This window comes from Nicotiana sylvestris, chromosome 6 (assembly GCF_000393655.2).
Source record: "Nicotiana sylvestris chromosome 6, ASM39365v2, whole genome shotgun sequence".
In the NCBI taxonomy this organism is placed as follows: Eukaryota; Viridiplantae; Streptophyta; class Magnoliopsida; order Solanales; family Solanaceae; genus Nicotiana; species Nicotiana sylvestris.
This window is the reverse complement of record NC_091062.1, coordinates 181,766,697-181,782,749: the sequence shown is the minus strand read 5'-3', so window position 1 is coordinate 181,782,749 and position 16,053 is coordinate 181,766,697.

Here is a 16,053-nt window from a genome sequence, read left to right as displayed (position 1 = left end):
CCAAACGACCATGTCCTGTCCCTCACCAATTAATCCAAGCCGTTGAGATTATTTGATCTAACGGCTCAAGTTAATTGCCACGTCCCATATATAAACCCCTCATCACACCCCGCGCCCCCTATCCGAACACCCCCTTCCATCGTCTCTCTCAGACACTAACCTAACACCCCTTACCAAACCCTAGTGCTGCCCTTCCATCCCCTCACCATAAACCCGGCGACAACGATGCCGGTGACCACCAAATTAACACCCCTAGTGCACCTCGACCCCCTGGACACGGATCTGCAAACCGTTGGGTTCGAATCAACCTACACTGTCTCGAATCTTCTTCTGAAGATTCGAGCAAACCCTGATCTACACCAACCCACCCCAGATTCACACCAGTCATTACCCTGCCCTCACTCGTGACCAAACCAAGTTTGGTTTGGTCCGAATCTACCCACAAATCCTCAAGCCCAAATCGGACTGTTCGAACCCTAGAACACAAGAACTTTGGGAATCCAACCAGTTTAAACGGAGGGTTCGGGTCTAATAGACCTTAATCGAAGTGTTCTCGGTTGAGAACACCTCGATTAAAGTCTGTTCGACCTCAAATGGTCAAATCCAGTTCAGGCCTGGGTCGTTCGTTGTTGAGCTTCCACAGTGAGTTTTCCTTTTTCTTTTCTATTTTGTTTGAATGTTGTTTGAGTTTGTTAACATGTTTAGTTAGTTTGTTGGTATTTCTGATGTGTTCTTTCAATTTCCTCCGTCTTCGTAAGACCTTTTTTTTTGGTCGACTATTCTTCTGTTTATGGTTGAATACGTATGGTAATATACATACTCGATTTGATCAGTGTCGTCAAGTGTTCCATTCATGTTGTTCCTCTGTTTTGTGCAAAGTTGTCTGAAGACATTTGGGACCCTGTTCATATTATTTGTTTAATCGACTGATTGTTCTACATTATAATTAGTATAGTCGATTAGATAAACGCCGTCGATTAGTTTATAGGACTGAATGTTCAAATATCCTGATTCTGATAAGCTTCATATGATTGATCGAACCATTGTCGTTTAGCTGATTGTTTGAAACTATCTGTGAATGGTTTGTACCTGCAGTACAATAGCTGGAACTCAGTTTAGGATAGTTTGAGTTTGAACTTTCAGAAGTTCAAATTTTAGGCTGCTGAAGCTTAGGTTAAAACAGTAATAGCAGGGGTTAAAAGGGGTAGTTTGGGGTTTGAAAAGATCAGAAAATGGTTAGTTTAAGTTGGGCTGACAGTAGGGTACTGAAGTATGATTAAACTAATACAATAGTGGGGAACAAAACTTGATAGCATGGGATGTTAGTTGAGTATTATAATAGGCCCATAACATTTGAGTAATAATAAAATGAATTGATGGGGGATTAGTTGGTTGTTGTCAGCTGCCCATACCACTTTGGGCACAAAACACCTGATAATGGGAAATTAAGGGGTATGGGCAGAGTTGAGGTCTGAAGGGAACGAGGCAGCCTGGGGCTTGCCTATATTTTGCCTATAAATAGGCTCATTTAGAAGAGAGGAGGGGGTTGGACATCAGAAATTGAGAGAAATAGAGTGTTAAAGCTGAAACTCCACATTAAGGAGTTTGAGGCTGTTTTTCTGGGGTGTTTGACAAAATCAGAAATTACTGCTTTCGTGCACCAGTCTACTGTGTTGGGACACTGTTGGATTTTAGTTTAGCTTTCCTGGTTTCTTTACTTGTTGAACATTGTTTCAGTTGAGTGTCTTGGTTTTCTGTTGGTTTGAAAGTTCACTGGTTTTCTGTTTGGTTTAAACCTGTCGCTGGTTCCTCCTACTTGTTATTATTGGATTTTCCGGCTGGGTTTGTTTGGGTCTCAAAAATCTGACTGCTGGGTTGTTTGCTGCTGAGTGCTGCTTTTCTTGTTGCTGCTGTTGTTGTGTATGCTACTATTCCACTGATCATTCCTCTTCTTCTTTTGCTTTCCTATACCAGGTACACCGCTGATACATTATCAATGTAAGCTGAAAGTTGAAATATGAATACAAAAATGAAGAGTTGAAGCTGTTTTTTTGCTGAGTTTTTCGAATCTGTTTCAGTCTGTATATTGAACATTAAAGTTGTATATATAATAGTTCATATCTTCTATTTAGGATAATGAAGGCAGTCACCATGTATAATTAAACCTCGCGTATGGTTTCTTGGTATCACCTTATGCATGTATGTTGGTAGATAGAAAAGAAGTGAGAATGTAGTAAGCGATATCTGGAATTTTAGCTGTGTTTGTGATTAGCATATCTTCTAACGCACGTTAAGTGTTAAATGGTCCATTGCTAGTTAATCTTACTCCATTTAGCAGGCTGTCTCGCTATAACTTGCAACAGTACCATTAGAATAAAATAACAACAGTTTCCATTTCAACCTTATAAATGTTGGGCCTGAGTCGAATGAACTAACATGCCCTTATAGAAAAAAGAATGGCCCAGGTCCAGTCCATACACTGTGTGTTGGGCCTGGGCCCATGATATCTAAACGACTGCCCAGGCACGCGGTCATGTTTCGAATTTGGCAAATCATATTCGGAACCCGACTATAACTAACTTGTAAGCATGTAAATAAAGTTGGACCATTCTTCTTCTTTCATTATTAGAGACAAACTCAATAGAAAACATAGTCACTATAGGACGACCTTTTAAATAAAACGAGACGAGCCTCACCAAATAAAAATGCAAATTGTGGGGCCTTCAATAATTGGTCATAATAAATACTTAGAATTTGGGATGGGCTGTTTAGTGAATTTCACTGTCTTCCCCAAAGATAATAACGTGTTAGATTCTTTAGGCGCGATTTAATTACTCTTACCTTCTTAAACTCGGGTGTGCATTTCATGCAACCCAAATCCAAATCCCAAAACATTGAATAAAATATGTTCCGGATTGCAGGTGCATTTCATGTGACGCAATCCAAAGACATGTTTTTAAACGATGTTCACATTCCTTAAAAATATAATGAAAGCGATAAAGAGTTAAAATTTGCATATGAGCTCATAATTGTATAAAATCAGATAAACAAGCCGAATGTGACAGTTGAGCGACCGTGCTAGAACCACGGAACTCGGGAATGTCTAACACCTTCTCCCGGGTTAACAGAATTCCTTATCCGGATTTTTGGTTCGGGGACTGTAATACAGAGTCATTCTTTTCCTCGATACGGGATTAAATTAGTGACTTGGGACACCCTAAATCTCCCAAGTGGCGACTCTGAAATAAATAAACAAATTCTGTTTCGATTGTCCTTTAATTGAAAAAAAACTCCTTCACCCCTCGCGGAGGCGGAAAAAGAAGGTGTGACACATACGTGTTGTCACGTTCGCGAAGCACAACTGGGAAGCCTTCATTTTTCTTCTTCACGAACACGATACTTCCTCCGCGTTCGCGATGCTTTAAGACCTGGGCAGAATAAATAGTACTTTATTCTGAGGGTTTGCCATTTTCACTATTTTGGAGTTTTAAAGCTCGGTTTTGGGCGATTCTTTGTGGGTTTTTCAAGCAAAACGATTGGGTAAGTGTTCTTCACTTAGAATTGATTATATTCCATGAATTTGCCTTTGTTTTTATCATTTAATTTGTGATTTGGGTTGAGTAAAATGTTGATTTTTGAAGAAAATTCCTAAAATGAAAAATCGTAATTTGAGGGGCCAAATGGTATTGGAATTTAATAAATTTTGTATGGTTGAGCTCATATTGGAATGGGTATTCGTATTTTGTAAAATTTATCGGGTTTCGAGGCGTGGTCCCAGGGGTCAACCTTGGACCAATTTTTGGATTTTGTTAAAGATTGAGACTTTATGATCCGGGATAGTTTTTTATGTGTTTTATTTGTGCTTTGAAGTTAATTTGGTTAGATTTGAGTCGTCCGGATGTCTTTTCACCTGAGAAGTACATTTTAGAGTATCGGTTTGTCGTCTTTGAGGTAAGTATCTTGCCTAACCTTGTGTGGGGGACTTCCCCTTAGAAATTGAGTCGTCTATGCTAATTGTAGTCTGTGCATGCGAGGTGACGAGTGTGTGCTCGGGCTTATTTGTGTGAAATATGCTCTAGGGTTCTTAGGTCCTTATGTTCAATATGTGGAGAGTATTCCGTTATGATTGAGTTTAATAATTGCTTAAATTGTCTCTATGTGCTTCATATGATGTTGCTAGCTTTCCTCGAATTCCTACTTGTTGCATTGACCCTAAATTGCCTTAATTGAAGTGACCGCCTTCCTTATTGTTTTGATACTTCTGAATTATGAGTTCCTCTGTGACTTCGTACAAATATGTTACATGCCCAATTGTTGTGATTACCGGTATAGTTATCACGTGTTTGTTATGTCTTGTTGTTTAGTTGAGGTTTCATTGTAAAGTTAATTATCGATACAAGTTTGGTTATAGCTGATTCTCTTACCGGGACATATTTAATCCTTACTGTTGGTTCCCTTGCCGGGATGTGTTTACTCTTGTTGTTGACTCCCTTGCCGGGATATGGTTGTTCCCTTATTGTTCTTTTGCCGGGATTCTTTTGTGATTAGTGTTGATTTGTATATTAAATGGATCGGGTTGTACGTCGCAACAATATTATATGGATCGGGTTGCACGCCGCAACAATATTATATGAATCGGGTTACATGCCGCAACAATATTATATGGATCGGGTTGCACGTCACAACAATATTATGTGGATCGGGTTGCACACCGCAACAATATTAAATGGACCGGGTTGCACGCCACAACATATCATATGATTTGGATCGGGTTACGCGCCACAACAATATCATATGATTTGGATCGGGTTGTACGTCGCAACAGTACTATATGATTGGGGTCGGGTTGCACGCCGCAACAAGAAAGAATAAAAGTGAATATTGACTCTTATGGTAAGAACGAGAGTAAAAGCACGAAGGGTGGTGTCGTGCACTTTCTGCTACTGTGTTTATTTGTTGTTATTAATTCAAGTGTTTAAACTGTTTAAATTCCTTTATTGTTGTGATCCTTTGTGTTAGAACCTACAATGTTTTCAATACCCCGCCGTATTTATATATATATATATATATATATACTCCAATACTTCAAATTTCAATAATTGTTGCAACCGTAACTCAATTAGTTCCTCAATTATACCCCTTAAACAGTTTGAGGTCGTATTTTACTTAAGAAGGAATTTCTACTAAGTTTTAAGTTATTAAATCTTATGTTAAGGGTAATAATCCATTCAATGTTGTATTTTTAAATTAAAAGGGGTACTTTCTTTACTCAAATGATTTTAAAAGAAACAAATTTCACCTTTTCTCGCTGGCTTTCCCAATTAGTTTAGGAATTGTAATTTTACTGATATTAGGTAAATGGGACTTCTTGGACATATTGAGTGTATTGTACGGACATTATGTATTGTATAGCATGTGGATTCTGTTGTTAAAAGTGAAATGGAAAAGATGGGGGCACAAGGTGCCATGTGTGCGGAAGATTCAGAAGTTAAGATTATGGTATGAGAAATCAAGAATTGAGATGGTCGATATTATGTATTAGACATGATGTGATTGATTGAGTGGGATATTCCTTCTTTAATTGAATACACTCTTACTTGTCCCTGATCCTGTTACGTCAGTGTTGATTTACTTGGTTATGTGATTTACTTGGTTATCGTTTGTTACTACCTGCGTTCTCCTTTATTGTTCTTACTATTATATTTTGATTTCTTTCCGCTGTTGATATTATCTTGTTATCTTTATCGCGATATTTTATTATCATATCTTGTTCATTTCATTTGACTAGTGGGTGTCTTGACTATCCTCGTCACTACCCCACCGAGGTTAGTCTTGATACTTACTAGGCACCGCCGTGGTGTGCTCATACTACACTTTTGTACATTTTTGTGTATAGATCCATGTATTGATCGATAGTAGCTGTGCGGGTCATCGCGGTGGAGACTTACGGTAACCTGTTGCTGCGTTCGCAGGCCTCGGAGTCACCTTCATTTGTATTTACGTTCCATTAATTCCTTCTCGTTCTGGAATCGTGTTGTATTTATTTTGTATAATTACTCTTAGAAAGGCTTATGAATTTTACCACCGGTTTTGGGAATTGTAATTTATTGAGAGTTATTTAATTTGAAATTAGTAAATATAAATGTTATTTCTGTAAATGTTAGGCTTACCTAGTTTAGAGACTAGGTGTCATCACGACTCCTTCGGAGGAATTTTGAGTTGTGACATTATATTGCTTTGAATCCAACTACAGCTCATCCTATGAGATCTGGTAGGACCACTAAGCCCTCTATTTGGCTGACAGACTATGTCTATCCTCCCCTACCATCAACCATTGTTCCTACTACCTCTTATCCTTTTCAAAACTTTGTATCCTATTCCCATCTTCCCACTTAGTTTTAGTCTTTCCTTGATTCCTTTTCTTATGATATAGAACTATCCTCTTACTCTCAAGCCATTAGGGATGATAGATGGATCAATGCTATGAAGCTTGAGATTAAAGCTCTAAAAGATAACTATACTTGGGAAGTAGTTGACTTACCTAAAGGGAAGGTTCCTATAGGTTGCAAATGGGTGTATAAAATAAAGTACAATGCAAATGGATCTGTGGAAAGGTTCAAAGCTAGACTTGTTGCTAAGGGGTACACTCAACAAGAAGGTTTAGACTTTCATGATACCTTCTTCCCTGTAGCTAAGCTTACTACTGTTAAAACTATAGTTGCAACTGCTGCTCTTCAGAATTGGCCAGTTTTTCAAATGGATGTTCATAATGCCTTTTTAAATGGGAATCTTGATGAGGATGTATATATGAATCTACCCCAAGGATTTAGTAGCCAGGGGGGAGACTAAATTATGCAGACTACTTAAATCCCTATATGGGTTGAAACAAGCATTCAGACAATGGAATTTGAAATTGACCCAAGCTTTGTTGAAAACTGATTTTAAGCAAAACAAATATGATTATTCTCTCTTTACCAAAACCGTGAATGACAAATTTGTGTTGATACTTGTATGTGTAAATAACTTGGGAATGATTTGGAGCAAATTCAAAGAGCAAATCTGCAGTGCACCAGAATTTTAAGTTGAAAGATTTGGGAGACGTAAGATATTTCTTGGGGATAGAATTTTCTAGATCAACCGAGGGCATTCTTATGTCCCAAAGAAAATATGCTTTAGAAATGATTTCAGATGCATGATTGGTAAGTTCAAAGCCAAAAGAGACACTCGTGGAGCAAAACCTCAAACTGACAAGTACTAAGTTTGATGAATGTCTGAAGACTAATAACAATGATGAACCTTTAGAGGACAAGGGGAGCTTTCAAAGACTGATTGGCAAGCTATTGTACCTAACAATAACAAGGCCAGACCATATGCAGTTCAATGTCTAAGCCAATTTATGCATTCACCTAAGAAGTCACATTATGAGACAGTACTACATGTGGTTAGATACATAAAGAATCAGCCAGGACTTGGGTTGCTAATGTCAAGCAGAAGTGAGCAGAAAATAGAAGCATATTGTGACTCAGATTGGGCTTCTTGTCCCACGTCCAGAAAGTCAGTCACTGGCTACGACATTAAGCTTGGGAGTTCGATCATTTCTTGGAAAGCAAAGAGAAAGAATACCATCTATAGAAACTCAGCAGAGGCCGAGTATAGGAACATGGCACATACAGTTGCAGAGCTGGTTTGGTTAAGTGATTTGTTAAAGGAGTTGAAAGTAAGTGTAAAATTTCCTATGGAACTATTCTGTGGCAACAATGCTGCCTTTCAGATTGCTGTAAATTCAATTTACCATGAGAGAACAAAGCATATAGAAATAGACTGTCATTTCATAAGGGATAAGATTCAAAAAGGATTAATCAAAACCTCACACATTCCCAACCAAGAGCAACTTGCAAATATCTTGACTAAGACTTTGGGACACTAGCAACATGCTGTACTACTATCCAAGTTGGGAATGAAAAACATTTTCTCATTTTCAACTTGAGGGGAGTGTTGAGATGTATAGCTTGTAATGATTGTACATTGCGCTATTTAAGTAGCAGTGTTCTAGAATATTAGTTAAGTGAACTATGTGACAACTGTACTGTTAGTTAGTCGGTCATATTAGAGCTAGTGGAGGTGTTACAACCCATATCCACATGTGTTAGTTCATGCCATATATTAGTTAACATAAATCCAAGAAGGAATTATCTTTGAGATGATAAGAAGTCAATCCTATTGGTCTTAAGTGATACAAGAGTGTATAAGGGTGATTAACCAGTATTAGAAGTTAAACGAATCAAGGATGTTGTAACTCGTATTTTCAGGTAATCTAGCGGTGCTTAATACACTCAAGAGGTCATTTATTAAGGTATTTTAATCATATAATATCCGTATCATAATTCTTGAAGTCAAACGAGTTATGAAACAAAAGTCGACAAAAGTTGTCGCAACTTAGGTTCATAATTTTACTTAAACATTAGGTCAAATGTTTCTAATCTTTTCTCATAATTTACAAGGAATTACGGGGTGATGTACCAACAAAATTAAATATCTATGAGTCTAGTTTCTAACGCATTAAACCGTTCATCGATACGATCTCGGAGTAGAGAGATATTCGCATTTTCGCGAGACTGCGCCAAGCACCTCTCTATGGGGCCCACTAAGTCGGTTTAAGATATTTGGACCTATATAGGATGCCTCCAACCCGTTTTAAGTCATTTCTTTTCACTATTTTCAGACCTTAGAACCCTAGGAACATCCTCTCAAGGTTCTCTCAAGATTCAAGACCCAAAAAAAGGGCAAACAACACAAATCAAGTGTCGGGAATTCCGTGGCGCTAGTAAGTCTCTTGTTCTTCTTGTTGTTGCTCATTTTTGTGTCGTTTCAGCTCGTGTGGGAGGTTGTTTTAAAGGGTTTATGTTCTGTAAATACTCCCTCATGTTCTTAATATCAATCCTAGGTGATTTCAAGCCTTCTAAAGTGATTCTAGTGCCGAAAAACACTAATTGATCGCTAGTTTCGCTTTTTTGTTGTTGTGGCAGCATTGGAGGGATATTTCATGGAAATTTAAGGTCAAATTGGAGTTGTTCTTTCTGTATAAAGGTAAGGAACCTCTTACTCTATATGTATTTAAGATTATCCAAGTTGCGGCTAAGCCATTGAAGCTAGAACTTGTGAGATATATATCGAAAGGCTTGGTAGTAATGTTATTGTTTTGTGGACTGTTTTGCGTTGTTGTTGGGCTGCGTATTTTACTACTATCTTGTGGAGTTTTGGAGGAGGAAGGGTGTGGAGAAACACCATATATATGTAGGGTTATGGGCTGATAGTTATTCGTAACATTTCCAGGTTGTTTGACACGACTACGGTGGTCGTCGTATGTATGGAGTGATTAGGCTGTGTGTGGACTATATTGGGAGGCTCAATATGTTTATTATTGATGTTGTTTGGGCTGTTTGGTGACTATTTTGAATGGTGTGAGGTCATATATATAGGGGAGGTGCTGTCCGTTTCATCGTAAAATAGGTTGTGGTCGATACATAATAGTTATGACGCTTAAATGATAACGATAGTATCGTTTCTCTTATTGTAGACTAAGGAGTTTTGACAATTGCATAGCTTGAGATTGGGGCAGTATATACAAGGTATGTGAGACTATCCCTTTCCTTCTTTTGCACGACTCCGATTGTACATAATGTAATGAACGAGCTTCCAAGATACTCTACTCTTAGAAGCTAGCAGTACTTACATTGTTTTCCCTCTTATGGAACGATTGATGTTAATGTTACTTCTCTTATTCTTATGTTATCAATGTTGTTCGTACTTCCTAAATCTTATAAGGTTCATAGTGAAGAGTTAGTCCTAATAACGTGTATAGAGGATACCGACCTTACGTCACTCCGAAAGGTTTAGAATGTGATTCCATGAGTCGAGCATGCATTATATATATGTATCTATTTTACTCTACCGAGCCACGCTATAGTTGGCCGGGTACGACACCTATTGTGCAACCACTGATCAGTTGGGTTTTACCGAGCTCCACGTGGCCGGGTACGATTCTACCGAGCCTATTATGGCCGGGTACGATATGATGATGATGATGCCCACAGAGGCGAATGCTTTAAAGGTTTATGTATTTATACATATGTATCATGCATTTCATGTAAGTAGCCCTCAGAGGTACTAAGATGTTACAGGTTGTATATTCTCTATCCTTGCTTACATTACTGATCGCATTTATGGTTCCTTGCCTTACATACTCAGTACTTTATTCGTACTGACGTCCTTTTATTTGTGGACGCTGCATGTCGTGCTGCAGGTCCTGATAGACAGGCAGGTGCAGCTCCCCCACCACAGTAGACTGTCCAGTTCAGCGGTGATTGGCGAGATCCCTTCTCCGGACTTGCCTTGGTCTTGGTATGCAATTTTTGTTATAGACATTATGGGTATGTCGGGGCCCTGTTCCGGCTATGTTGCAACACTTATGTTCTTTTAGAGGCTCATAGACAGGTGTCGTCTCATGTATAGTTTGGTATGCCTTGTCGGCTAGTTTTTGTTGTATAGTCTTTCATAGTAGCGAGGTAGCTCATACCTTATACGTAGTTTCTTGATTGTCTGGTCATCCCCTGCTATGTATGTTCATGCCGTCATATTTTATTGCTGGTTGTCCATGATCTAGGTCTACCATTTATATTGATCTCGTCAGCCTTAAAAGATAATAATGAAGGTTAGATGAAATGTACGTTGGTGCTCGGCAAGTGTGGTCGGGTGCTAGTCATGGCCCTTCAGTTTGGGTCGTGACAAACTTGGTATCAGAGCAAGTCTGTCCTAGGGGTTGTCTATGAGCCGTGTCTAGTAGAGTCTTGATTATGGATGTGTAGCGCGCCACATTTATAATCAGGAGGCTACATGACATCTAGGGTTGTTACCTTCTTCCTGAATCTAGATCGTGCGTAGAGTTGAGTCGTAAGTGTTCGTCTCTAATATTCACCTTGTTTTTTCAGTGATGCCTTCGACTAGGAAGCAAACGATTAGTAGACGGCTTGATACAGCAGCGGGAGAGGGTACCAGTCAGGTGCCCCAAGTCAGAGCAGGACAAAGTGAGGCTCAAAGTGAGATGCCCTCTCATACCTCATCTACTCCATCTCCTCCAGAGGATATTAGAAGGCACCCAGCGCCTCCAGTTCCTCCGTCTGGCACTCCAGACCAGGATATGCGGAGTGCTTTGCAGTTATTGACTAGCTTGGTAGCTGCTCAGGCTCAGAGGCAGAATACAGGTGCTGCTGAGAAACCAGTTAGTACAAGAGTTCGTGATTTTATTAATTTAGACCCTCCAGTGTTTACCGGATCAGACCCCAAGGAGGACCCACAGACTTTTATTGACCAGGTTCATCGTACACTTCGGGTTATGCATGTTAGTGATACAGAGGCAGTAGAGTTGGCTTCTTATCGGCTACGGGATTTAGCGGTTCTCTGGTATGATAGTTGGGAGAGATCCAGGGGTCCGAACCCTCCTCCAGCTGTGTGGAAGGAATTTTCTGAGGCCTTTCTTCGTCACTACTTGCCAGTTGAGATATGACGAGCTAGAGCTGATAAGTTCTTGAACCTTAGACAAGGTAATATGAGTGTGCGAGAGTACAGTATGCAGTTTGATTCTTTGGCAAGGTATGCTCCCCATATGGTGGCCGAGATGAGTGATAGGGTGCATATGTTCGTGAATGGGTTGGGACCACATCTAATAAATGAGTGTACGACAGCCTCCTTGGTGGAGGGCATGGATATTTCCCGTATTCAAGCTTATGCCCAGACCCTAGAGGATCGTAAGCGCCAGCAGAGGGCAGTTAGGGAGCAGGATAGAGGCCAGCATAAGAGGGCGAGATTTGCAGGGTATTCTGATGACTTCAGAGGCCGCATCAGGCCACAGTTTTCGAGGAGTTCGGCGCCACCTGTAGCTAGTGCTCCTCCACAGTTTCAGAGGCCTCGATATGATCGATCCTATTCTGGTCCAGGTCAGAGTTCGCGGGCATCTGGCTCGCAACATCACAGGGATACTAGTCAGATGAGACCCCCAACACCACATTGTGATCAGTGCGGCAAGGCCCACTTTGGACTGTGTCGTCGAGGTTCTGATGCATGCTATTCGTGCGGGCAGCCTGGCCATATGATGCGGGATTGTCCTAATAGAGGAGGTGATGGTATGGCTCAGCCGACTGGATCTGTGTCTGGTTCTTCCTCATCAGTTCGACCTCCAGCACGGGGTTTTCAGCAGTCGACAGGTCGTGGTAGGGGTAGAGGTGCAGTGCCGAGTTCGAGTGGTGCTCAAAATCGAACCTATGCTCTAGTAGGTCGACAGGATCTCGAGTCGTCTCCAGATGTTGTTACAGGTATTATATCTGTGTTTTCTTATGATGTATATGCGCTGATTGATCCGGGATCTACATTATCATATGTTACACCCTTTGTGGCTAATAAGTTTGGCATTGAACCTGAATTGATAAGTAAACCCCTCGCGGTATCTACTCCGATAGGAGATTCTGTGATTGCTAGAAGGGTATATAGAGGTTGCACTGTGATGATTTGTAGTCGTCAAACCTCGGCAAATTTATTTGAGTTAGAAATGGTTGATTTTGATGTGATAATGGGAATGGACTGGTTGGCCTCATGCTATGCAAATGTTGACTGTCGTACGAAGATGGTTAGGTTCCAATTTCCGGGTGAACCCGTCATTGAATGGAAAGGGAACATTGCTACACCGAAAGGTAGGTTTATTTCCTATCTTAAGGCAAGGAAAATGATCTCAAAAGGTTACATTTATCATCTCGTTCGCGTTAGGGATGCGGAGGCGAAACCGCCTACTTTACAATCAATCCCTGTGGTCAACGAATTCCCAGATGTTTTCCCAGATGAACTCCCAGGCCTTCCTCCTGAAAGGGAGATTGAGTTTAGCATTGATGTGTTGCCTGACACTCAACCGATCTCTATTCCTCCATACAGAATGGCCCCGGCAGAGTTGCGAGAGTTGAAGGTGCAGTTGAAGGACTTGCTGGATAAGGGCTTTATTAGGCCTAGCACTTCACCTTGGGGTGCACCAGTCCTATTCGTGCGGAAGAAAGACGGGTCGTTACGGATGTGTATCGACTATCGATAGTTGAATAAGTCTACTATAAAGAACAAGTATCCACTTCCAAGAATTGATGACCTGTTTGACCAACTCCAGGGTGCCAAGTATTTCTCTAAGATTGATTTACGTTCAGGGTATCATCAGGTGAGGGTTAGGGAGAAGGATATTCCAAAGACGGCCTTCCGGACAAGATATGGGCACTTTGAGTTCTTGGTGATGTCGTTCGGGCTAACAAATGCCCCAGCAGCTTTTATGGATCTCATGAATACTATATTCAGGCCCTATCTTGATGTGTTCGTGATTGTATTCATTGATGACATTCTAGTATATTCTCGTTCGGAGGCGGAACATGCGGGCCACTTGCGGATAGTATTACAGACGCTTCAGGATCGTAAGTTATATGCTAAGCTCTCCAAATGTGAATTCTGGCTGAACTCAGTAGCATTCCTTGGCCATGTGATATCTGATGAGGGTATTAGTGTCGACACTCAGAAGATCGATGCAGTAAAGAATTGGCCGAGACCTACAACACCATCAGAAGTCCGCAGCTTCCTAGGGCTAGCAGGATATTATAGGCGGTTTGTAGAAGGATTTTCCTCTATATCATCACCATTGACTAAGTTAACACAAAAAGCTACCAAATTCCAGTGGTCTGACACTTGTGAACGTAGTTTTCAGGAGTTGAAGAATCGATTGACATCTGCACCAGTGCTCACTCTTCCTGAAGGAACAGAAGGTTATGTGGTATATTGTGATGCCTCAGGTATAGGTTTGGGGTGCGTATTGATGCAGCGTGGGAATGTGATTGCTTATGCATCAAGACAATTGAAGAAGCATGAAAAGAATTATCCAACCCATGATTTGGAATTGGCTGCAGTAATATATGCTTTGAAGATATGGCGGCACTACTTATACGGCGTCCATGTTGACATCTACACAGATCACAAGAGTTTACAATACATCTTCAAGCAGAAAGAGTTGAATTTGAGGCAGCGTAGGTGGCTTGAATTATTGAAAGACTACGACGTCGAGATATTGTATCATCCCGGTAAAGCCAATGTTGTGGCAGACGCTCTCAGCCGTAAATCAATGGGAAGCTTAGTACATATTGAGGCAGGTAGATGGGGGTTGATTAAAGAGCTTCATCAGCTAGCCAATATGAGAATCAGATTGTTAGACTCTGATGACGGAGGTGTTACTGTACAGAATACATCAGAATCATCTTTGGTAGCCGAGGTAAAAGCACGACAATATGAAGATCCTATCTTAGTACGATTAAGAGAAAGCATTCAACAGTGTAAAAGTATGGCTTTTGGGATCGGAAAAGATGGGGCACTGAGATACCAGAGCCGATTGTGTGTGCCTAATGTGGCAGGGTTGCGAGAGAAGATTATGAATGAGATTCATCAATCCCGATATTCCATCCATCCCGGCTCGACAAAGATGTATCATGATGTCAAGGAGCAATATTGGTGGGATAATATGAAGAAGTCTATTGCAGAATTTGTAGCCCAGTGTCCCAATTGTCAACAAGTAAAGATAGAACATCAGAAACCCGGTGGATTGCTTCAAAATATAGAGATTCCGACCTGGAAGTGGGAGGTGATTAATATGGACTTCATTATTGGATTACCTCGCTCTTATCATAAGTTTGACTCCATCTGGGTGATAATTGATCGACTTACAAAATGTGCCCATTTTCTGCCAGTGAAGACAACTTACACGGCTGAAGATTATGCAAAGTTGTATATCAAGGAGATTGTTAGGCTTCATGGTGTGCCCATATCTATTATATCAGACCGAGGAGCTCAATTTACGGCTAACTTTTGGAGGTCTTTCCAGAAGGGTTTAGGCACACAGGTAAATCTCAGCACTGCATTTCATCCGCAGACTGATGGACAGGCTGAACGTACCATTCAGACACTGGAAGATATGCTACGAGCATGTGTTCTAGATTTTAAGGGGAATTGGGATGATCATCTTCCACTCATAGAATTCGCCTATAACAATAGCTACCATTCCAGTATTAAAATGGCCCCATATGAGGCACTATACGGGAGGAGATGTAGATCACCAGTTGGATGGTTCGAAGTCGGTGAAACAGAATTATATGGGCCAGATTTGATTCACCAAGCTATTGAGAAGGTGAAAGTGATACAAGAGCGATTGAGGACGGCACAAAGCAGGCAAAAATCTTATTCTGATGTCCGACGTCGTGATCTAGAGTTTGAGGTTGGTGATTGGGTTTTCCTGAGGATCTCACCAATGAAGGGTATTATGCGTTTTGGGAAGAAAGGTAAGCTGAGTCCAAGGTATATCGGGCCGTATAAAATTCTTCGACGGATTGGACAGGTTGCTTATGAGTTAGAATTGCCATCCGAATTGGAATTTGTCCACCCGGTATTCCATGTATCTATGTTGAGAAAATGTATTGGAGACCCTTCTCGAGTCATCCCTATCAAAGATGTACAAGTTACAGAGGACCTATCATATGAAGAAGTGCCAGTGGCGATATTAGATCGGCAAGTCCGCAAGCTGAGAACAAAAGATGTAGCTTCCGTCAAAGTATTGTGGAGGAACAAAAATATGGAAGAAATGACATGGGAAGCAGAAGAGGAGATGAAGTCTAAATACCCTTACTTATTCCAGAATGAAGATAACAAGGATGCTGGTGGAAGACAGGATACATTGGAAGAAGAAACGGCTCTATGAGGTAAGCAATAATTTGAGAATACTCCTCCTTAATACAAAATGGTGATATGTAGATAATGTAAATACGCATAATGCTTTGTGTAGCCTTGTGAAGCCATATGTTGGGCTTAATTACTTGCAAGTTTTGCTAGTGACCATTTTATAGGGGAAAATTGATCGGAAATTTCCATTGGAATCCACGATGATTTAAACTCCCCATAAACCCTTACATTCGAGGACGAATGTTCCTAAGGGGG